This window comes from Copadichromis virginalis, linkage group LG7 (assembly GCF_057382275.1).
Source record: "Copadichromis virginalis isolate Kocher_CV1m ecotype Utaka linkage group LG7, C_Virginalis_male_GT1.1, whole genome shotgun sequence".
NCBI lineage: Eukaryota > Metazoa > Chordata > Actinopteri > Cichliformes > Cichlidae > Copadichromis > Copadichromis virginalis.
Window position 1 is genome coordinate 32,126,506 of NC_140624.1, and position 25,144 is coordinate 32,151,649.

General features: G+C 40.8%; 1 long non-coding RNA gene across 1 annotated transcript; it reads left to right on the plus strand.

The window, feature by feature from the left end:
* The first annotated feature begins 18,764 nt into the window (after positions 1 to 18,764).
* Positions 18,765 to 20,033, plus strand: LOC146705413 (uncharacterized). The gene is made up of 3 exons (XR_014921365.1): positions 18,765 to 19,060; positions 19,145 to 19,225; positions 19,714 to 20,033. It is a non-coding gene; the product is annotated as an uncharacterized LOC146705413 (long non-coding RNA).
* The last annotated feature ends 5,111 nt before the right edge of the window (positions 20,034 to 25,144 follow it).

A 25,144-nucleotide genomic window follows, 5' to 3' on the forward strand; every position in this document is an offset into this window, starting at 1 on the left:
AAAGTAAATTCACGGGATAGAAATGTTTGCAGCTGGAAATTAGAGGATTTCATGTCAACCCAAAGCATGTCATCTGACATTATCTACGCTGCAGGAACCTTGGATGCCATGATGATTGACAGCCTCGTTTAATATGCTGAGTGTGAAGTGCTTCATGGACTTTTATTTTTAGTGTGTAAACACTCACCGCAGTGTGAACGTCACTCCACTTCCAGGACTGGATGGACCGTGACGACAGTTGTCCTCGTAAACTGTCTTTTTACCACCAGAGAATGATGAATTTACATAAATCCATTATGCAAGAAGGCCAGGCAACAAGCACTCATTTATTGTGTGTGTGTGTGTGTGTGTGTGTGTGTGTGTGTGTGTGTGTGTGTGTGTGTGTGTGTGTGTGTGTGTGTGTGTGTGTGTGTAAATAAGGTCAAATCTCAACATTTTACTTTATTCTCATTAAATCCAAACGGGTCAATGCGTGCAAACAGTGAGCAGCATGAAATCGATATCCAAACAAACATTTAGGATATACACACATGTAAATTCATGCATACATACAACTGCACACATACACAACACCAGTTAGAAGGGGACTCAGAAATGTGATCAATAATATTGATCCACCCTGGCCTTGTGATGCTGAAGGCTGATGCAGTGAGGTAATCAGGGTTATAGCTGCCCACTGAACGGGAAGAAAAATGGAGAGAATGATGGAAGGGATAAAAAATATAAGGCGATGAAGCAAAGAATAAAAGAGGGGAAGGAAGAAAGGACGACTGGTAAGGACTTGATAAGGAAAAGAGCCAGAAATGATATGTGCAATGGGAGGAAAGTATAACGAGCTGGAAAACATATGACACGTTCGGCAAAATGTTACTTTTAAGGTTACTTTTAAACATATAACACTGTCAAAAGTGTTAATTTAACACTCAACAGTGTTGTATTTAACACTCAGAGGTGTGGACCCATATAGACACTCTCTAGTGTTAATTTAACACTGGAGATTTTGCTGTGTAGAAGCTTGACCCTTACAAAGATATCACACCGAAATGCCATATGTTGGTGAGTGATCATTACCATCCTCAGCCTGAGAACCCCAGGGCCTCTTATTGCTCTTAATGTTCTCATTGTTGTTCTTTCTGACTTTATACCTTGTAGTCAGCCATTTGAACTGTAGCCCTTTAGTTACCAGGTGTTCCACCCCATGTCCCAAACATTGTTCTCAAGGCTTTTTAATTCTAACTCTCAACTTTGTAGCTAGCATCAGCATTTTTAGTTCTTGCTATGTTTCTTGCAGTAAATTTCGTTCAAGGATTTCAAGTCGTGCCTGCTCTCTGTTTCTTCCTCCTTGCTCTCTACTAGTGCTTCTTTCATTATCGTAGTTTTCTTCTTTGATTTAACAGTGATTGTAGAGAAAAATATCAAACATCTAAAGAAAGAAGGAGATGACTTTTTTTTTTGTTTATACAACTCAAACATAGCTGGAAATGGAAAGGTTATGTGTGTCACCATAGGCATAACTCCACAAGAGTGCCCTGGTTCATAGGCTTTAATATAACAGTCATGGGCTGTTGCCACTGGAACTCTAGACAGAGACTGTCCTCCCCCAGAGAACAGACGGATGGGTCCTTTGTGCAAGCTGTCATAACAATCTATAGTTACATTTTTAGGTTAAGTGAGCTATTGCAGCTATGTGAATAGTTGAAGATAAAATGTGCCCTTGTTTCCTACTAGAACTGGAACAGAGCAAGTTGTATTTTAAGGCAAAGTATAAAATTGTCACGGTCCGGGTCAGCGGCCGTGTGAAGAGTGGAAGGAGGACTCAAACGCAGCACTATTTCAGACGTGAAGGGTGATTTATTGACAATACCAAACATAAAGTGGAGATGGCAAAACTGAACTAAGGACGAACTAAACTGGGAGAAACTACACAAAGGAGTGGCAAACCTGAACATGAAGGGAGAACAGCAGGGAGAGCACGCAGAGGATTTCACAGGGTATGAACACAGATGACGCGACGAGGAGCAGAGGAAAACACACACTATAAGTACACAGAGAGACACTGGGAAATCACACACAGGTGGGGGGAAACAGCTGGACCTGATTAACCTGACGAGACAGGGGAACACTAACACCAGGGACCAATAGAGGGAGCACAAACCCAGAACCCAGTATCTAAAATCCCAAAACACAAACCATCCCAAAACAGCCCATGAATAATAAAGAGAATAATAACAAAAAAGAACACAAACACAAAGTCACTGAGTCATGGTCGCAGGACCATGACAAAAATGTTCCTAATGCTAGTCAAGTAGCTGGACTACCCATACAAAATAAAATTGCACTGAAAACATCTGTAAACAGTGAAAGACTTTAATCCTCCCTAACTTTACCTCCCAATGCAGACCTAACATTGCATTATGTGGCATTTACCTTCAAATATAGTATCTCTATATCTCTTAGTCTAGGCTTTTTATTCGTTCTTGCCTGAAGCCTTGTCTTCCCCCTAGACTACTCACTGTTCTTAGTTGCCTTGGTTGTTCATAACATCATAGTTGTTCTATCCCTATTTGTTGTATTATGCTCTCTCTATAGCTCTTACTGTTTTTGTTGGTTCTTCCAGCCCTTTACTATGTCTAGAAGAAGACATGTTGCTTTTTATGTCTCATGGTCATCTTTTTCCTTACTTTAAGCATTGAGAGTTCTGTCTTGGAAAATGTCAAGGTCCTAACACAATTTCAGCTGTGGGCTGCACCATTGTTCTACCTCTATGCTTAAGAGTTGTACATGAAGAGTTTTAAGTTTAGCTGGGTTCTGACTTGCTATTGTTCTACTTCTTTATCCTTAGAACGTATCTACTATAGCTCCAGGTCTTTTTATTTTAGATCTAGGCCTTCTCATCCTATAAGTTGCTGTTCTATTTGTGTTTTCATTGTTCTGTCTTTTTCTTTTTTTCTTCTTGGATTGTTATCTAAAGGCTGTACCTGTTCTTGCTTTAATCGCTGTACTTCTAGCCAACAAGTACTTCTAGATTGATTTTTTTTCCATTCACTGGCAGTTATTATTGTTTTTTTCGTTCTTGAACGTGTAGCATTGAAGCTGGCTAAACCCTCTAGCTGTTTATTTGCTTTAAGACCTGTTCATGTTTTACTCTTACAGTAATTGTTGCCCTTAGTTATTCTACAGGGTGGGCCATTTATATGGATACACCACAATAACATGGGCATGTTTGGTGATATTAAAGTCCTGATTGTGGCACATTAGTATATGTGAGGGGGCAAACTCCTCAAGATGGGTGGTGACCATGGAGGCCATTTAGAAGTCGGCCATCTTGGATACAACTTTTGTTTTTTCAATAGGAAGAGGGCCATGTGACACATCAGACTTATTGGTAATGTCACAAGAAAAACAATGGTGTGCTTGGTTTCAACGTAACTTTATTCTTTCATGAGTTATTTACAAGTTTCTGACCACTTATGAAATGTGTTCAATGTGCTGCCCATTGTGTTGGATTGTCAATGCAACCCTCCTCTCCTACTCTTCACACACTGATAGCAACACCGCAGCGGAAATGCCAGCACAGGCATCCAGTATCTGTAGTTTCAGGTGCAGATATGTTGACAATTGCCTTCAGATGACCCCATAGATGAAAGTCTAAGGGGGTCAGATCGGGAGACCTTGGGGGCCATTCAACTGGCCCACGATGACCAATCCACTTTCCAGGAAACTGTTCATCTAGGAATGCTCGGACCTGGCACCCATAATGTGGTGGTGCACCATCTTGCTGGAAAAACTCAGGGAACGTGCCAGCTTCAGTGCACAAAGAGGGAAACACATCATCATGTAGCAATTTCAAATATCCAGTGGCCTTGATGTTTCCATTGATGAAGAATGGACCCACTATCGTTGTACCCCATATACCACACCAAACCATCACTTTTGTTGTTCCAACAGTCTTGGAGGGATCCATCCAATGTGGGTTAGTGTCAGACCAATAGCGGTGGTTTTGTTTGTTAACTTCACCATTCACATAAAAGTTTGCCTCATCACTGAACAAAATCTTCTGCGTGAACGGAGGGTCCTGTTCCAATTTTTGTTTTGCCCATTTTGCAAATTCTGTGCACCGATCTGGGTCATCCTCGTTGAGATGCTGCAGTAGCTGGAGTTTGTAAGGGTGCCATTTGTGAGTAGCTAATATCCACTGAAGGGATGTTCGACTAATGCCACTCTCCAGTGACATGCGGCATGTGCTACGCTGTGGGCTCTTGCTGAATGAAGCTAGGACAGCCACTGATGTTTCTTCATTAGTGACAGTTTTCATGCGTCCACATTTTGGCAAATCCAACAGTGAACCAGTTTCACGAAACTTAGCAAGCAGTTTGCTAACTGTAGCATGGGAGATGGGTGGTCTCGTAGGGTGTCTTGCATTGAAATCTGCTGCAATGACCCGGTTACTGCGTTCACCAGATATCAACACAATTTCGATCCGCTCCTCACGTGTTAACCTCTTCGACATGTCAATGGCTGTGAACGAAGAGAAACTTGTAAATAACTCATGAAAGAACAAAGTTACATTGAAACCAAGCACACCATTGTTTTTCTTGTGACATTACCAATAAGTTTGATGTGTCACATGGCCCTCTTCCTATTGAAAAAACAAAAGTTGTATCCAAGATGGCCGACACCTAAATGGCCACCATGGTCACCACCCATCTTGAGGAGTTTGCCCCCTCACATATACTAATGTGCCACAAACAGGACTTTAATATCACCAACCATTCCCATTTTATTACGGTGTATCCATATAAATGGCCCACCCCGTGCATGTTCTAGCTATCCTAGCTCCAATTATTGTACTATCATTCTTTTTCTAGTTGTGCCATTTTTTGTTGGTTGTGCCTATAAGCATGTTCATTGTTCCTGATATAAAGCCAGATGTACTTCTTGTTGTAACTCAAAGCTGAGTGGTTATACTCACTCTAAGCGTTTGAAAATCATGCCTATGAATTCTCAAAGACCTCTTCTCCTTCTAGTTTCAGGTTGGTAATTATTCCAGGCCCTAGACTCCATAGTTTTTTTGGCTTTCAATCTAGCATGTCTTGATACATGAATACGAATCTTGTATAACAGTCATATGACACAGTTAAACAATTTATATTGATTTTACTGTCACACGTTTTGGATATTAACACTGAGTAAAATTCAGCAATACTTTTTTTTCAATATGAGAGCAACAGGCCTTGTAGTTGTTGAAGCTCAAGGTTTTCTAGTAAATTCTAGTACTAGGCCTTGTGATCATGTAGCACTGACCTTTTCCACTACTGTAGAGGTTTGTGGCAGCATTCATTTGGAGACAGATTGCTGGACCGTCTGACTGAGCCACACACTGCTGACCTTCCACCTCTGAAAATGGTTTCCAGCTGAGAGACATTTTCTCAGCATGGAACCAATTTCAGTTTCTTCCTGTTCAGTTTGCACAGGGACGGATCTGTTACAGAAACTCAACCTGTGAGAGATTCTGTGTGTTTTAAAAACCCACATCAGCAGTTTGAATTGATGAAATTACTTACTTACCAAAACTTTTAATTAGTGTTAAAGATTTCCTAAAGAAAAGCAGATATTTTTATTTATATCATTACATTATTATTACTTGACATTTAAAGTGCATAGAAACAATATTTATTTAAACAAAAACCAGGATAAAGACAAATTGGGGGAAAGGAGAGAAGATTAAAATGCAAACTTAAGTCTGAGGAAGAAAATGGCTTTCGAATGAAAACCCCAAACACGTTCACACTTCTCTCCTTCTCTGATATTTCTTTTCATCCTGATCTTTCTTTTCATCTCGGAGCTTTCGGCTCCTATGTTTTATTTCCCGACTCTCTGCGTTTTCAGGATGTGAATCTGTGATCAAAGACGACTAAAACTGCTTCGACACCGTTTTCGCTTCACACTAAAGATTTCATCCCTGATGCTATCCTGCTGTGAGCAAACCAGATTGGTCTCTGAATACTCTTCCTCTCTCTGTGATCACATGACACCTCAGCTTATTGATCAGCCTGTAATGATTATGAGTGATTAGAAGCCTTTTTTTAGGGTTACTTTCCCACAGAGCAGGATTTGGTCCATTCATCCCACTGTAATACTTTCTGGATTTGGCCTATTAAAAAGGATTTAAAACTGCTTGTTTGGCTCAGGTTTTACATTTTACATTAACATTAGCAACGCTGACAAGATTCACTGGCAGCTTTTGAATGAAAACCCCAAACACCTCCTACAGTTTGTCTTCACCACTTCCCTCAGTCCTGTGGTACACTTGAAAGGTTGAAACCTCTCTCTGGCCTTCTTCAGAAATCCAAGCTATCTGCCTGTCAATTAGACCCTTTTCCTACTAACTTAATAAAAGCTTGCTACTCTCTCTGTCCACCATAATAAATACTAGTGTTCCTTCCTTCCTTATCTCTAGTATTGTTTCCTCATTTCTCAAGTCAGCTGCAATAACTCGTGTGCACAAGTAACCTGTAGGAGATCCCAGCAATTTCAATAATTTCATCCAACCTACCCTTTCTATCTAAAATCCTTGAGGAAATAGTTGGTTCACAGGTTCATGCTCAGTTGCCTCAAAATAACCAGTGTAAACAATTTAAGCTTGGTTTATTTGCCCTTCATAGTACAGAAACAGCCCTGGAAAAAAATCAGTAACGACCTCCTTTTGACAATTGACAGCAACTCTTAACCATTCTCATCCTCTTAGATCTGAGCACAGCCCTTGACACTATATCTCATAACATTCTTAATATTAGTTTCCATCGGTATGCTGATGACACCCAACTCTGTGTCCACCAAACCTATCACCACGCGCGCACCCATCACCCTCTGTGTTTGTCTCCAGGAAATCAAATCCTGATTTTCTTGTAACATTCTCAAATTGAACAGAGATGAAAATCAATGTTCTCCTCATTGGCACCAAATCCACTTTGTCTAAATATAACAGCTTTTTGCTCCTCTCATGTTAAGAGTCTGGACATCATGCTTTCTTTTCAAGTGCACATCAATAACATCCCTAGGGCCTCATGGTTTCATCTTCGTAACATTAATCACCTTTGTCCATGTTTCACACACAATATTACTGCCATCCTTTCCAGACTTTGCTTACATCTTGCATCAATTACTATAATTCTTTTCTTTTCAGTCCATACATACACTTCAACTGGTCCACATTTCAGTTGGTAGCATGATCACCAGAAATTCTTCCATTAGTCACAATATATCTGTCCTTTTATACCTGTCCTTCAATACCTACAATGGCTTCCAGTTAAATAACTGTATTGATTTCAAGATTCTACTCCTCGTCTTAAGGTAATCCATAATCTTGCTCTGCAGTACGCTTCTGAACTTCTGAACATCAATACACCCATTTGCACTTTCAGGTCTTCTCTCCATCTCACTGTCCCTTCCCCCCATTTTACTATTATGATTACCATTCTGCTAAGAACATTTTAACATATCTGTGGAGATTGACTCACTCTGGAGCTGCTTCCAGTGAACATTAGAGGAGGTTTCTTTGGGTTTCCTGGTTAGCTTTAACTGTACAGTTTAATTATACAGTTAAATTTTGCAGCTGCTTACCAGTAACAATGGAAAAGCTACTGCTGTAAAGAGGGGATTTGTGAGTTTGACTGATAGGTAGCATAATAACAGCAGTGGCAGTATTGACCCCAGTCATGCTCAGGAATGTGTTTGACTATCTCATATACCTGTGCTGGGCATCTGGAGGGCAAAACAGTGAGCAGCTGTGAACGGTGTAAGCTTGTTATGTAAAACTTTACATTCAGCAATGTATTTTAAAATTTACCACGTTTTAATGTCCATTAATGTCCATTAAAACCAAACTTTAGATCAAACTGTGAGCCTGTCCAGATGACTTTAACCTTATTTAACCTCACCTTCCACCTTCATTTTAGATCTAATCAATATTTTGACCTTTTACCTCCAATCGAAACACAACTCAAGAAAAACCATGAATTTTAATTTAATCTCCCACTAAAAGTGATGACCCCATCTAGACAAAACTCCTATAGTGAATTCATAAACTCATTAATAGTTAATCTGATGGTGATTAATCTGATTGTTAAAATGACAGTTAATTAAGTACAAATACGACAGTGGGAGTGGGGACAAAGTGGACCTGAGGTCTCATTGTCCTGTGTATCAGTGGGTGTCAGTGACATTTATGACATTTATTCTCTTTGTACTGGGACAAAAAGCTATTTTAAAATTGTCATTTATGAATTTGTGTGTGTGTGTGTTTGTGTGTGTTATGACAGCTACTCCCTTCTTGCCACTTTGACACTAAGCTACCCTGTTATTCTCATTGTATTTTGTGTGTGCATGTCTGTGTGTGTGCGTGTGTGTGTGTGTGTGTGTGTGTGTATGCGCGCGCGCGCGTATGTCTGTATAATTGGCCTCCTGTTGACCGGTTGCTAATTGTGTCTGACAGCAGTAAAGGTCCCCGTTAACAATGTGCAGACCAAACACTTATTGGTGTTTTAACCTGCAAACACACACACACACACACACACACACACACACACACACACACACACACACACACACACACACACACACACACACACACAAGGGTGTGTGTGTTTTCCATTTGGTCCTTGTCAAAATGCATCCACAGACAGCAGTGACACTGCATCCCATGAGACAAACATGATCATATTCTCTCCGTGAGTGTGTGTCTGTATGTGTGTGTGTGTAGGTGTGTTTCCTTTCATTTTGTTTCCTTTTTTCAGTATTTGTTCACGTTGTTCTGCCATTTTTTTGACAGATACCATTTTCTTTTTTTTCTGAATCAGTTTTGACGTAATCTATGTCGTCTGCAATATAAATTGCTCTCTCGTTCTATTCAGACCTTCAAAAAAACCTGATGAAATGAAGAACGGCTTTGAAATGTTTATTGTTTTTAGAAAGCTAAAAAAAAAAGTTGCTCATTTTTGACAGAGTTTTTTTCACTCACATGTCAAATTTTCGATTGTTGTTACTTACTGTTGTTAGAGTCTACTATTAGCACCCAGGTGGCTTATTCAGATGACTGCTTTATGGATAATATATTACTGACAATAACTTGTCAGGCTCCTGAGAACTAAATATTGCTCTTACATCTAACTATGTACACTCGTCTAAGCAGGGATGACAAGCTCATGTTACTTTGTGGGATGCATACAACACAATTTGGTTTCATAAGTGGGCCAGACCATTAAAATTATGGCCCAATAACAAATAAAAAAGACAAGCATATTGTTGCTCTGAGGAATCATCATGGCAGTTGGCTATTCAATTGGCTATTCAGTTCTCTATTAAGATAGGGCTTTATCTTATTATGGAAAGTGTCTTAATGTGGATGTTGTTGTTAACAGGTACTATATAAATAGAACTGAAGTGAAGAAAATGTCTTGCTGTGAACCCACTAACAGAAAGCTCTGTGTTAAACTGTGAAAAAAAGAACATTTCTATTGGTTAGAGGGACACTTACAATGAAAAAAAACAAAAAACACTTAATTACTCCTCAGCTGTAAAAGGCTGACTGGATATTGTTGTTACCCTGCTGGGTTGCCAGGCGTGCGATGTGGACACCTATGTTTGTCAATGTCAATAGCTACTAAAAATCTCAGACACTTTTGAATCTGAGTGACCTTCATCTCAAAGTCAAGGTCAAACATCAAGTTTTCTGAAATTCTTGTGAATGATTTAAGAAGGAAATCACCATTGGTGAATCTACTAACTTTGGATGAGTGTAGATCCCAGTGTCCTTGACCTCAAGGTCAGAGGTCACATGCCAGCTTTTGTGAAACTCTTTTGAATTTGATAACTTGAGAATGCAGTGACATAGGATTTTGAAATTGACACCATATGTGTATCTACTAAAAGGTTGATGGGTAGCACTGGTGTTGGCACTATGTTTTTTCTTTAATGTTATGCCTTATCGTTTTCTTTCTTCCTTCGGTGTAGTACGACAGGCCATGGATGATGTCTTTGTTAGTGAGAAGGTTGTAAAACTGATGAAAAGCATTAAAATAAAATCAGATAGTTCTGCCCTTGCAATTCTCACAGTTTCAAAAGTCACCCCGCCTTACACAAGCATTTCTACTTGTCTAAGTAGAAATGCTTAGTAGATTCTAAGTATGTAGTTGACATGAAAGTGCAACAACTTCAGTTTTTCTCTTTACTTTTTGAAGTCTTAACCTTCAAAAAGTGTTTAATATGTTTTTTCTCCATCACTGAATACAAGCAATCATTTTGCCACGTACGTGTCTCTGTCTCTGGCTTTATTCCACTGCTGTTTAGAATAGCGTGTCTTAACATCTGTTGTGATTGTATTTATTTAAGGTTTCACTTTTAGTTCAACTAAACCAAAGCAATTTTCCAAGTATTTCAGAGCTCTGATTGCTATTTGTTTTTCGGTTTTTATTCGATACCGCTTTTAATATGTCTGAGATGAAACATTTCAGCAAATGCAAGCATCTCGCTGACACATATCACGAGAAGATTAAAAAAATGCTGCCTCACACCTCTTCGCAGAGCTTCACACATTCAGTAAAAATCACTTTCTGTTAATCTGAATGTGTTCTGCACACACGCACACTTCACCCGCTCTGATATTAACACCAATTGGTCTTAATTAGCCTAGTCCCATTCAGCCTGCTGTGTTTCCTGCTAATTACTGTGAGTGTGTGTCTTTCTGTCAGCACAATCAATTGCAGTCTGTTTCTTTTCAGACTGTCAATTAAATTAACGATAGCAGATGTTTAAACACTTTGGAAAAATATTAAAGCTTTCCTTTCCTTTTTTTCCTTTTTCGGCTCTATTTTTAGACTTTTGTGAAATAAAACATAAAAAACATGGACCATATAAAATTAACTTTGTACACATATATATAACTGTGATAAATCAGCAATGATATCGTTGCCTGTCACCCAGGTGACACACTGGGTGTTACCCAGTGTTACTGGGTGTAATGTCCTTCATATTTTATTGGTATTTTCGGTATAGTGTCAGTGGAGCTTCTGAAAGAGACACCCTAGTAAAAGCTGATTTTATTGATCACCTTGATGTTTTTCCCTACCGACTTCTCTAAAAAACACAGGGATTAATGCATAAAAGCTCATTGTTAGCTCTGTATTCATATTATTGGCTTAGTAGTTGCATAATTCACATTTGCAAATAAACTTTATTTATGTTAGACTGAGCCTTGGTGCAGGCCCTCAGTTCATCCTCTGGATGAAAGAAGCTATTTTAGCTCCCATTTTAAGTCAGCTGTCTTCCGATTGGCTGCCCCATATAAAACACGAGGTGAAACAACACCTGGGCAGGGATTCTGTGAGCTACCATGAGATGACCGTGATCCCACAAAGAGCCCTGAGTAGTCTGAGTGTTTGGAGCGTTTGGCTCACATGGATTACTTGTACATGCTCTGAGCTTATCATTTGAAACTTTGGCCATGTTTTATGTGAACATTCACCATGGAAACTGGAGTTATATTACAGGAAAGAAGGAGAAGTAAAGTAGGCCTCTTTTATGCCACAGTTACACAGCTAAATATAGAGACCACGTTTTTGACCACTCACAGTCGGTTGCCATCTTCAAACATATTTTAGTAGATCAAGATAAACATAATAATAATAATAATAATAATAATAATAATAATAATAATAATAATAATAATAATAATGTCTGTGAAGGTTCTCATTATATATTCAATAATATATAATATAGTAGATCACCCTGCTATCAGTCTGTAATTAAACGGGGTCAAGTTGGCAATTATGTGATAATATAGCAATTAACAGTAATGACTTAGTGATGATCACAAAACTCTTACTGTCTTACAAACTTATTGTCATGTACTGTTGTTGATATTTACAGTACATACACAGAAATTCCCATTAAAAAATAATTCACTACTTACATGGACTGGATCTTATATAGCCCTAGATGTGTCTCATTCACTCCAGCACTTTTTTCTATGACATGTGTACTATCAACCTAACATTCACACTCCAGTGGATGGATAACAGAACAACTTGGGGTTAATATCTTGCTCGAAGATATTTGACATGCAGACTGATGCAGCCAGGGATTGAACCCCCAACCATCCAGTTGGTAGATAACCTGGCCTACCTCATGAGCTCCAGGCAACCGGATGCTGCCACAAATAGTGACACATTTGCTTTAGGATGGCATTTTAACCCTTTAAAGCCGGTCGGAGCGGACACACTCCATTTTGCGCAACTATTTTTAAATCCCGGTAGCACTGCAACCACGTAAGCTAGCGCAATAATTTTTTTTGCATATGAAACCGGAGGAGTTGTACTTACATCTGATGCCATCAGCTTGTCCTAGGTCACGTATCCTTCCACATATAGCTTTGCAAAAACTGCATAAAAAGCACTTGCAGCAACAAATACATAATATTCCAGAAACAGGCTTTGCCGATCCGATCAGCTGTTTGTAACACTTCCTACATCCATCAGCGTGAACTATCGCATGTCCGCCATGACCTGCCCGAAACCGGAAGTGACGTCATTTTGCGGAAATGTAGTTTTTTTACCATCGTGGCCTTATGAGCCTATACTGGTGTTTTTAAAAGTTATGTTTGACTTTATGACTTTCTGTGTCGTTTTTGGGATGCTGAGGACTCATATTGCACTGCTGGATTTTATTTTGATGCATATGCTGTTATTTTGCAAATTTGCACTATAATATATTTTTTCGTTTTTCCTGCAGTATATGAAAATTGGTGTATCTCAAAAATAAAACTATGAAGACACTTAAAATAAATTTCCTTTGGTGGGAAACTAGTTTGTGCAACTTTTTTGTATTTACAGTTTTGAGGGATAAGCCTCTTAAATTTCTCTAACTAGAAATATATGTTAAAAACTCAAAAACGATTTTAAATTTGTTTGTAGTTTATTGCAAGTTTTTGCAATTTATGTAATTACTATGCACTTAATGCAGACATATCATTAAAATTTGGGCTATAATGGTTGTATTGATGCATAGCAACTTGAAATGCTCCAAAAAATGGCTCCACAGCATGTAAAAATATACTATAAGCTCTGGCGGACTTGGTTCTATGGTAGGTCTTAAAGGGTTAACTGTACAATGTGCTAAGTATTTGGCAGCAGTGGAATACAATCAAAGTACAACCACTGAAGTCAAATCCACTATTACAAACAGATGCATCCCAGACGAGTTGCGCTCATCAGCACAGACTGACTTAGAGTGCTTGTAACATGTTAGAGTACTATTATTTGCAAACCTTCACCAATCTGTCTGAGCGTGATTGCAGTGAGTCTGACTTAAACTGTGATTGTTTCGACACAGGTTGCCTCCCACTGGTTCACTTGTGCAACCGCCTCTTGATCAAAATTTTAAGCCATCCTGTTTTTATTGCGTGTCTAGTGTGACAGAGCAGCTGAATTCAAGTAATGCTGAACTATTTCAAAATAAAGTATTCCAGTCAATGACTCCTATTGTTGCTGTTGTAGTTTCTTTGAGCACTTCTTTTTATGATCTCTTAACAAGCAAGAAAAAAGATGTTTAATTGAAGTGATTTCCTTCTGCTGCCCGTTGACTATGGATTGGTTGGTGCGTGTGGTGAGCTCAGCTGGGAGATAGAGGGATCATGGGAGTTTTAACTCAATGAGACACGGAGGGTGGACAGCAGGTGAGGCTTGTTAATAAAGGCTTAATGCTAAACATGCACACACTGCTGTCCAGCTGGTGTCAGAGCTCACTGCAGATGGGACCTTAACAAACGGTGTGCCTACATGCATTGCTAATTTCGGGGGCTGCACAGTGTTGTAGTGAGGACTCCGAGACGGGGGTCGGGGTGGAGCCAGTATTTCATGCTGTTGACCAGCCCACTTTTTGTGGTGAAACAATAAGATAAATTAAGCTGTCGTTCAGTTCTTATTGTCCAGCAGTTTTTATTGAGTTAATATTTAATATTAGTGATTGGAAGTTGATATTGATATGCTAATCTATTACTTCAGGATGACTCTCATCTAACTCGTCTGTCTGCCTTTCTTTCTCTTTTTTCCTTTTCTCATCATCAGACTCTCAGCACTGAATGGTGTTGAGAGCCACAAGCACACAGCAGAGACTTTACATCACAGAGCAGCTACTGATTTTGTATTATTATTGAGTGACTGCACATAAAAATACCGCTCTTCAAAATGTCATCAAAGAATACTTTTATTTTTATTTAAATGATCTTAGAGGCACCCTGCCTCTCACTCTGTGTTATCTGAATGAAGCTCCAGCCTTGCCTTCTTAAATGCTTGGAAAAGTATTTAGGAAAACAGATGGATGGATTGAAATTTTGAGGCAAATTGTGCGAGACATTGAGTTACACGAATAACAGCCTGTTTGACTAAACTGGGAATTGTTGCTTGGTAAATTTGCCAGTGTTGTTGTCAGTAACAACTTACAGACTTGATGTTTGGGTTAAGCCAGCTCTAGTGTTTTTAGTGATTGACATGTCCATCATCCCAACAATGATTTTTGTTTCACTTTTGAGATTTTAAGGTAATTGCACTGACACTAATCATGACGATTATTCTCAATGTGCACAGAGACAACAAAAAACTGGTTTCCAGTCAAAGGTATGTAAAAGAAAAAAACAATCAGTAAGTTGCTGATCAGACAGGAAGTGGTGCCAAAGTCTGGTGTAGCTCTGGGAGTCAAGAAGATATGAAGAAAGTGGCTGTGTGCTGCTTCTGTCAGGTTTCAGTTAGGTCACTTTGAGATGAGTCAGCTTGTGTGATGATCAGAGATGGGCAGTAACGCGTTACTGTAATCTGATTACTTTTTTTCAAGTAACGAGTAAAGTAAGGGATTACTATTGCAAAAACGGTAATTAGATTACCGTTACTTTCCCGTAGGAACGCTGCGTTACTGCGTTACTAAAACCGTGATTTCTTTGCGAGAATGTCTCATGACAGTGACGTAAGCAAGTGCGACGTTCGTGACAACAGCTGTGTGCAGATCAACAATGGATAATATATCGAGTGCAGGAGAGAGTATGACCGTGCAGCGTTTAAAGCGTGGAAGTACTGACCTTACTTTGAGTTTGATTCCATAAAAAGTGACAAAAACATTAGCGTCCATCGTGCGTGGGAAGAAAACTTCTTTTTACAGCGAAAAAACCCCTAAACTTCCGAGCAAGCACCGAGTAGCTATGACGTAATGGGAAACTCACAGAGAAACTCGCGGATTCTTCCATTGACCGTGGCACACCTGCACCAGGGTAAACCTCCGCCTACCACAGTCCTGCTTTACAGGTGAAAATAGAGCAACAGGACCGCTGAGTCTTTGACTTTATTTATTTTCTGCTGTGTTTTACTTGCATCTATTTGAAAGACTGAGTGTAAACACAAAAAATATTTTATTTTATGTGCTGGAATGTGCAGAAAATAGGTTTAAATGTTAAACTAATTTCTTCAAGTCAGAGAATGGTGCATATAGTTAAATTTTTGCTTGATGCATAAAGTTAAAAGATTAAAACTGATAAAACAAGTAAAAAAAAAGAGACTTTTCCATTTGATTACATTTTGTATGATGGATTATGCAGAAAAAGTAGAATTGGGCTGAAAGATCTATCGCTTTATCACCTCTTCAGGTTGTAAATCGTGTTTTTAAAAAGTAACTAAGTAACTAAGTAATTAATTACTTTTGAAAATAATACTTTTTTGGGGAAGTAATCAGTAATTAGTTACTGATTACTTTTTTCAAGTAACTTGACCAACACTGGTGATGATGCTTACTGGGTGACAGTGTGAGCTTTGAGTCAGTGTGTAAGGGATCAGACCTCCATTTAACTCTATCAAACTTTCCTTTTCTGCTTCACTTTTCACTGCTTCCTGCTAACTTAGCACTTCTTTTCCTCGAGTTCATTCTTGGAGGTTCTACAACTTTTTCAAGCCTAACAAGCAGAAATTTTCAGCCTTCAGCAATCACAAACATTTGCTCCAGAAAATAGTGCATACATCCAGGTTTCTTCTTTTTCTTTTTCTCCTTCTTTCTTGTGTTATTTGTCTTTCATTTCAACTCAGTTAAATTAATGACATTCAATTACATCCAATTTTATTCACAAAAACACTCTTGGTATTCTAGTCTTGTTTTATTTAATTTTAAACAAGCTTTTTAAAATTTTTTCAACAGATTTTGATTCAATATTTGATATCAACCTCAACCCTTTCTCGTGTTTGTGTCAGTGTTGATGGTATACTTGCACATAAACCACTACATTGGACACTGATGTGTCACTCGATACCGTGCCACCCACTCAAAACGTATGTTGTCCACCTAAGTAGACATGTAAAAAACTCTTTGAAAAGTACATGCTTAAAAAAAATTAAGTTCAAAAATCTTTTTTTCATGCCCAAAGATGAATAAAAAAACGTAACAACTGAAAACGTCTGAATTCAAAGATTAAGGGCTCGTACCCAATACTCGGCAAATGGATGCCAAATAAGTGCAGGAATTCTTATAGAAACTTAGTGTACACAATGTACAGTATATGTACAACAGACAGAGCTCTGTTTTTGGTCACATCGCTGTGCCCCATATACCACACAGACATATAAACAGTCTCTCTCACCATCTGAAAAACCCCGAACGTTGACTAGTCCTTACTCACTATGACCTATGTTATATTATCAGAGCGTTCTCACTCCCGAGGCGTAACATGTCGACGTTTTGTCACGTCCCGCGGCGTTCCTGAGGAACGCGAAAGGAGACCTTCGGCGTTCTTATGGTATGCGGCGGGTTATGGCTGGAATCCAGTGCAATGACGCTCCCGCGGTAGTAGACGTTCCAGCCCTGTATTCCAGCCCTAAACCTAACCTTATCCCTAGCCCTGACCATAACCTTATTCCTGACCTTAACCAGGACTTTAATGATGTTAAATAGCGTGTTTCTAAGCGATTTGAAGAAAAAGAGCGAACATGTGTAGGTTCAGTCCAGACGGTTCTCATATTTCCTCTTTTTCCGAGGTCGTCTTTTAGGAACGTGGTGGGTAGCCGAAAACGTAATATGGTGACGATTTGTCACCTAGCGTAAAATGTTACGCTTTGGGAGTGAGAACGGGTTGATATTATAATATCTACACCCTCGCATGGCTCTCAGTCAGTCTGAAAACTGCATCTCAATGCAACTCTAAACCTAAACACAATATAACTGCAATAATGATCACAGCACAACAGAAAATAATTTGAATTTAAAAAACATTAGCAGTATGCCTCTTTGCACTCTCCGTTGCTGTACTGAAAAAATCAAACTTTTAAATAAGTATGAACAACTTTACCGCTCAGTATGCGGGCAAAGACTACAAATAATTCAGTATACTTAATAAGGCTTAACACCTGCAACAAATGACAATAAATGCACTGATTTATATTAAGCAAGGCCGTTGTTTGCATAAAACCAAGTTGTTAAAAGATTTGAGTTGAGTTAAAACATACTTTTACCGTCAAAATATTAAAACTCTGCAAACATTTGACTTTAAAAATCTTTTGAAGTGACTAATTTCCTCTATTATTTTTCTTTTGTCAACTTTTCAAGCTTTACATGGTTGAAATGCTGTTTTTTTCCATTTAGCAACACATCATTGGTTTATTTCCTGATATGTTGCTGCTGTCTGCTTTCATGGTTTGATTGTGACAGAGATGGGTTTCCTTTTTTGGGCATCTTTTTCCTTCCTCTTCCTTCCTGCTGCCTTCTTTCAGTCAAGCTGATTCTCTGCTGGCAGGCAGCAGCTGGCAGAGACTTCAAACACACACACAGTATCTGGACGTTGTCCAGGGTCGTAATGCAGTCGTTTTTTTTTTTTTTTCCAGACACTAACCCACAGTGTCAGCCACTGTGAGAATGCGTGCGTGTGTGTTCAGATGGTCTTGGCTGTTGTCCACCTTGCTGTCACCGACTCTCATCTTATCATTTAAACTCCTGGATGGCTCTATATCCTTCCACTTCTTTACCCCTGTGACAAAACTGACTAGGGCGTGTCTTCCATAGAGGTCTTTCGATGGCTTTTCTCTCCTTGCTAACAAATTTGTGATCTGGACCAGGTCTGAAGTATTTTGTTTTGTCTTGTACTGTTCTGTTAAGTGTTGAATATTTATTCTACTGCAGTGTGTTAATTAGCTGCTCCAGCATTCAGGTCAACATGTTTTAGGATCTTGTAATCAGCGGAGACTGCTATGGATCAGGATCAGTGTGATTCTATATGGTTTGCATTATTGACCTTTATTTGCTTTTGAAGACAAAAGCATATAAGTACAAAAATATTGTGAATGCCACGAGATTAACAGGTCTTAGAGTTAGTTACTGAAGACTTGAAGGATTTTAAACATCTAAAATTGAATGCATAACCAAAGCCTACACGATTTAGTAATATTTCATATTGCATGTTGCTCATTTTTCAGTTTAGCTTTTTATCAGGATTAAACTGAACAAACACACAGCATCTCAGCTGTTGAATTTCAAGTTTCTATCATCATCATCAGTTCTACTTCACTAGTATGATCTGGGTGAAATGCTGCTTTCTTGATTGAATATATACAGGCATGCAGGGATAAAGGAAGATAGGATGTCTCTGAGTCTGAGCCCCTGTTTACTGTAGAGTGACTGTCATCAGTTTTCATAGAGAGACATGTAGCCCAGATGAAAAATATCATACTTATTCTCTTTATATTAACTGTCTACATCAGCAAAACGTCATATTTCCTATGACCATTGAATGCACCTAGCTCAGCAACCAATCAGAGCCTACCCAGGCCGCATTGACCCTGTCAGCCAGGAAGTGAGGTGGAGGTGCATGGTGTCCCGGGTTTTTTCTCATCTCAGCAAGAGGAGTGGAGGCATCTACTACTCAAACTGAGAAATCCACGGACAAAAGAGAGGAAAACTCAGGATTGAGAGGAAGGAAAGCCAGCGTACTTACCTGCTGGAAGTCCGGAGTCGAGTGGCTGGATGAAGGAGAGAGGCAACGTCGGTAAGACGAGTGTTGTTCTGATGGAAAAAAACTTGTAGAGACTTACCGTCGCGATCATGCTAATGCTAGCTCGGTGTCTCACAGGCTAACCACTCACCTTTCATCCGGAGAGCTGCTGCAATTCCAACGCCAGTGTGTGTTGGGCTTTTGTGAAACAGAGCAACGGTGAGCAACATGTTCTTAGCTGCTCTAAAGCTAAATTTTGTCAGTTCACTGTGAGTTTAAAGTAATCTAGAGGGTAATTTTTAGTGCATTTCTCTCTCACGAATAGGCCTATAGTGTGGAGAAATTAAGCACACTGCTTTAATGCCTCTGAACTGAACTCACATGTATATTTTGTTGCTTATTTGCACATAGTTCTGAATTTGTTATGGTGTATTGTATTTTGAGTGTCAATGGTTACTTACCATAAGTATTGTTTAATTAATGTTTACATGAATAGAGAAATATTTGAGCAACTTAGATGTTTAGTTCTCATAATTGATATGCTTGAAAATTGAATGTTGTACAACAGAACTGTGAGATTTGATAAGATTTAAGATGTTGATGCAATGAATATGAGGTGATGCAATATTTTGATTTTGTATTTTAACCTTAAACAATGCATCTGAAACAGACTGATTAGAATGTACATTTTATGACCTGGATTATAGGTCAGGTTTTTTGGAGAGGACGGAAAAGTCCAAGGACCAGGACGATATTCTGGTTGTGATAGATGGCGAGCCAACCACTTTGAGGACGATCTACCCCAAAGAAGATACACACCACACACTCATACATTCCAGTTACATTCACAAGGACCTTTGAAGTTGGCTATCGCCAGCTTAACTCTAAATTCTTAAAGGGCCCCAACGAGTACTTTTATTTTGTTGAGTGTGCACACTATTTATTTTATTTTATACTTTATCTGTACAAATTGGACAAATACCTGTTATACTTTGTAACAATACAAGAGTGGCTACTCAAAAGTTAACATTGTGTCCAGGTCATTATTGCTGCTCAATACTTTGGCTCCATACGAATTTGGTGTCTTCTGATTCTGGCCAGGGTCTTATTACGAGCCCAAGTAATTATTGCGCTGTAATTCACCTTTATACCTTAAAGTTGGTTACAGAAGTGGCGAGCCAGCCAGGAGCCAATTGATTTGAGCATCAATATTGAGGCAATGACCAGCATGGATTTCATACAAAAGTCTGGTGTCAAAATACCTAATGCGGTTGTTGTCGCTGGGATAACACAGGTATCTGAGAAAGATGAACAGGTCATTGACTTTCTGAAACAGTATGGTAAAATCACAAGAGTCCTTTTTGTTGATGATTCACTGTCCAACTTCTACCAAAACCTGATCGTAGAATACTCTAGCAGTTCAGCCTTACAAGGTTTAGAACCTCGTTTACCATACACATACACAGCACAAGCTGATCCCAGCGTTGTCTATGAAATTAAAACACTCAGTAGCATGTACACTACCACGGTTGGGAGTAATGTTACAAAAACCTACTTGGCGGAACTCAAGGAACTAGCCAAGCTGAGTGGCAAAGACTACGGTGAGGTGCTGAAGGAGATGATGTGTCAGATTGGGGAGGATGTTGAAGCCATGCGACCTACCACTGAAGAACCTTCTCCCACGTATGTCGAGACCACTGTTGTATCTCCGCCCGCTTCTAAAGAGCGACAGTGTCACACCTCACATTCAGATGTTACACCAAGTGATACTGGTGCCACTGATGATGTTCCCCTCACTAATGGAAGGAGAGCAGCGTCCCTCTCAGTAAGTGACTTGAACCCACCTGACATTCAGAAGGTTGTGGTAGAGCATATCGTACGAAGGAAAGATGTTGTCCCACACATCCAGTCCCAGGTGAGACTCCGTTCCTTCTCCGGTAAGGTTCCCAGACCTAACAATGAAACTGATTATGACACATGGCGCACACAAATTGAACTGCTCCAAAATGATCCCAGCATGTCCCCCCTGCAAATATCCAGAAAGATCCATGAGAGCCTGCTCCCACCAGCAGCTGATATAGTTAAGAGTTTGCGGCCTGAGTCACCACCTGTGACTTATTTGCAGCTTCTAGATTCAGCCTTTGGCACTGTAGAAGATGGTGAGGAACTTTTCGCTCAATTCCTGAACACCCTTCAAGATCCAGGTGAGAAGTCATCCACTTACCTTCACCGGCTACAGCTAGCATTAAACAGAGCCACGAAGAGGGGGGGAGTCGCATGTGAAGGAGTGGACAAACATCTACTTAAACAGTTCTGCAGGGGATGTTGGGACAACGACCTACTCAGCGCCCTGCAACTTGAGCAAAAGAAGAGCAGCCCACCCCAATTCTCAGACCTGTTGTTAATGATTCGCTCTGAGGAAGATCGACAGCAAGCAAAAACTAACCGTATGAGAAAACACATTGGCACCACAAAGCAGAGAACTCAGTTACAGTTCCAGGGTGCACATGTTTGTGAACCAGAGGAGAAACATGGGAGTAGCATTGCTGCTATTGAGGATCTGCGAAAGCAGGTGGCGAGTCTGCAAAGTCAACTAACTACATTCATGTCACAGAAAAAAACAAAGTTTGCAAACAGCAAGGACCCTGCAGGGAAGCCGCAGAGTAAGATGTCAAAGCCACATGGTGTAGATGGACGTATGCAAAGACAGACTTCAAAGAGGCAAAGGGGCAGACCCAAGCCCTGGTATTGTTTCAACTGCGGTGAAGATGGACATATCGCTCCATGCTGTGTTGACCCCGCTAACCCCAACCTAGTAGCAGAAAAAAAGAAGCAGTTGGAGGAGAAACAACGCCAGTGGGAAGCGCGAGATTGTACAGATTCACCTTTAAACATCTAACAGTTCCTGTTGTGGGACAAACAGGAGCTGAGGAGAGTCAACAACGTCCCTCAGACGTAAACAATGGTGACAAAATCACAGCTGAGGTTAACAAAGTAAGTACCCCAGCAAAGACTGTCAAAGCACAAACATGTTCTGGCTTAAACCATTCAGAGCAGAACCAATCTTTCCAACTCCCTAAACAGTTGATTGGTACCAGAAGTACAGCTCAAGTGACTGTGAGAGGTGAAGAAGTCAACTGTCTTCTTGACTCAGGCTCCCAAGTTACCACTGTTCCTGAGTCATTTTACCAGCAGCACCTTTCAGAGCAAAAGATCAAGCCACTACATGACCTCTTAGAAGTGGAAGGTGCTAATGGCCAGCTAGTGCCTTACTTTGGCTATATAGAAATGACCATAACTTTTCCAAAGGACTTTATAGGTGTTCCAGTAGATGTAAACACACTTGCTTTAATCGTCCCTGACACTTCACAATCCCTCATGCTCATAGGCACAAACACCCTAGATGTACTGTTCGACATCTACTCAGAGACTGACTTAGCCAATCGTCAACCCCTCCCACATGGCTACAAAGTAGTCTTCAAAATCATTGAGTTGAGACGGAAGCAGACAAGTGACACCCATCAGGGGGTAGTGAAGCTACTTGGCAAGATGCCTCAAGTCATTCCAGCTGGTTCAACTGTAGTGGTGGAGGGAGTCGCCCTTGGCGAGGGCCTTCAGGATGAAAAATCAGTTGTAATTGAGTACCCATCATCGTCCCCCTTGCCCGGTGGCCTGCTACTTAAAGCCGGTCTGGTGGACTTTCCCCAGCGGCGGCCCCACAAGTTGCCAGTTGTTATAAGCAACGAGTCTGACCACGACATTGTCATCCCTGCCAAGTGTACTATTGCAGAGGTTAGTGCTTATCAGACCATCCTATTAAAGGAACACAACAAGACCAAACAGTCAGAACTATCCCAGAGAACTCCACAGACTCCGTCTTTCCAAGAGCCCACCATAACCTTCAATTTTGGTGACTCCCCAGTTCCATTGGAATGGAAACAGCGCATCACTCAGCAGCTCAGCGGCATGCCTGAGGTGTTTGCACAGCACGACCTGGATTTTGGCCGGACGGACCAGGTGCGACATCATATAAAACTTTCGGATGGCACGCCTTTCAAACTACGTGCCCGGCCAATCCACCCACGGGACATTGAGGCTGTCCGGAAGCACATTCAGGAACTCCTTGATGCAGGAGTTATTAGAGAGTCAGAGTCCCCATTTGCGTCACCCATAGTGGTAGTCCGGAAAAAGAACGGCCAAGTCCGGTTGTGCATCGATTATAGGCGTCTAAACCTTCAGACTATAAAAGATGCGTACAGCCTTCCGAAGCTAGAGGACACATTCTCAGCCCTCAATGGTTCACAGTGGTTCTCTGTTCTTGATCTAAAATCAGGGTACTACCAGATCGAGGTCGAAGAAGCAGACAAACCGAAGACGGCCTTTGTGTGCCCTCTCGGCTTCTGGGAGTTCAACAGAATGCCTCAGGGTGTAACGAACGCCCCCAGCACGTTCCAGCGGTTAATGGAGCGGTGCATGGGGGATATGCATTTGAAGGATGCATTGGTCTTTCTTGATGACGTGATAGTATTCTCCCGAACCCTTGAGGAACACGAAGAAAGACTCATGAAAGTGCTCACTCGTCTAAAAGAGTTTGGGTTAAAGCTGTCACCAGAGAAATGTGTCTTCTTCCAGACTTCAGTCCGTTATCTGGGACATGTGGTCTCCAGAAATGGAGTTCGGACTGACCATGAGAAGATTTCGGCCCTTAAAACATGGCCTGTCCCACAGACCCTGCGAGAGTTAAAGTCGTTCCTTGGTTTTGCTGGGTATTATAGAAGGTTCGTTAAGGGGTATTCCAGCATTGTGAAACCTCTCCACAACTTAACTTCAGGGTACCCACCTAGCCACAAGAAATCAAAAGTAAACACAAGACAAAGTGCACATCAGTACCATGACCCAAAAGACCCTTTCGGAGGTCGCTGGACGCCAGCTTGCCAGGAAGCCTTCGAGTCAGTCATCCAAAGTCTCACCACTGCCCCTGTACTTGCCTTCGCTGACCCCCAGAAACCCTATATACTGCACACCGACGCCAGTACCACCGGGCTTGGTGCTGTATTGTATCAGGAGCAAGAGGGACAACTTAGAGTCATAGGCTATGCAAGTAGAGGGCTGTCACGGAGCGAAAATCGCTATCCAGCGCACAAGTTGGAGTTTCTGGCGCTCAAGTGGTCAGTTACAGAAAAGTTCAGCGACTATCTCTACGGCAACCACTTCACTGTTGTAACGGATAGTAATCCGCTGACTTACATTCTGACTTCAGCAAAACTTGACGCAACTAGCTATAGGTGGCTAGCAGCACTGTCCACATTCTCTTTCAAACTCCTCTATCGTCCAGGGAAGCAGAATGGAGATGCGGATGGATTATCACGCAGACCACACGGAGGGCTAGCGGACGACCTGAAATCACAAAAAGAGATTGAACGCATACAACAGTTCACTCAAGATCACCTTTGTGATCCAGACAACATCAATGCAGTAAATCAGTCTGTGGTGAAAGCAATCTGTGAGAGGCAGTTCACCTACAGCGTCAGTCCTGACAATGAAAGAGAAGCAGATGCAGATTGTGTTGCCTTGGTGGAGGTGCTTGCTGTGTCTCCTAGTGCTGTACCTGATAGCTATGGGCAAGAGGAACAGTTTGGAGGTCTGCCAACCATTCCCCATCTAACTGAGGCAGAGCTGGCAGACGAGCAAAGAGCCGATCAGTGTATAAAGCATGTTATTTCTCAGATCGAATATGGGGACACACCACCTCCAACCGTGCGCACACAGTTCCCTGAGCTTCCACTGCTCCTCCGAGAGCTTAACCGTCTTGAGCTCCGCAACAATGTCTTGTACCGGCGACGCCAAGAGAGGTCCCAGAAAACCTACCAGCTTGTACTTCCAGCTGAGCTTCGCAACACAGTTCTCACCAGCCTGCATGACCATATGGGTCACATGGGAGTCGACCGTACACTGGACCTTGTAAGGTCAAGATTTTATTGGCCAAGGATGGCTTTGGACGTGGAAAGGAAAGTGAAGACGTGTGGCAGGTGCGTGCGGAGGAAGGCACGGCCTGAAAGAGCGGCCCCCTTGGTCAACATTAATACGACACGACCTCTTGAACTCTTGTGCATGGACTTCTTGTCCCTGGAGGCTGAC